A 343-nucleotide genomic window follows, 5' to 3' on the forward strand; every position below is an offset into this window, starting at 1 on the left:
CCAGGCCTCTCCCTGGTCCTCGCACGTGGGCCCTGCATCTCAGAGCCAGCACTGACGCAGCTTCAAATCTCTTCCCTTCCTGCCACATCTTTTTGGCCTGGTCCGGGGCGGACAGGGGCGCGCAGAGGCGCGGGGCGGGCGCAGGGGGGCCGGCCCCGCCCTTCCTTCTTCCCTCCCTTTCCCGGCGACCCCGCCGAGGCCAGTCCTTGGAGGCAGGTGTTCCAAGCAGCCAAGCCCAAGAAAGCCCCCTGCGCCCCGCAGTCTGTCTCTAGCCCCCTTCCCCTCCCCCACAGGCTGGCCAATGTGGGGCCTGCTTCCCCAGAGACGCGAATGAAATGTTTCT

The sequence above is a fragment of the Mandrillus leucophaeus genome, unplaced genomic scaffold (genome assembly GCF_000951045.1).
Source record: "Mandrillus leucophaeus isolate KB7577 unplaced genomic scaffold, Mleu.le_1.0 Scaffold299, whole genome shotgun sequence".
NCBI lineage: Eukaryota > Metazoa > Chordata > Mammalia > Primates > Cercopithecidae > Mandrillus > Mandrillus leucophaeus.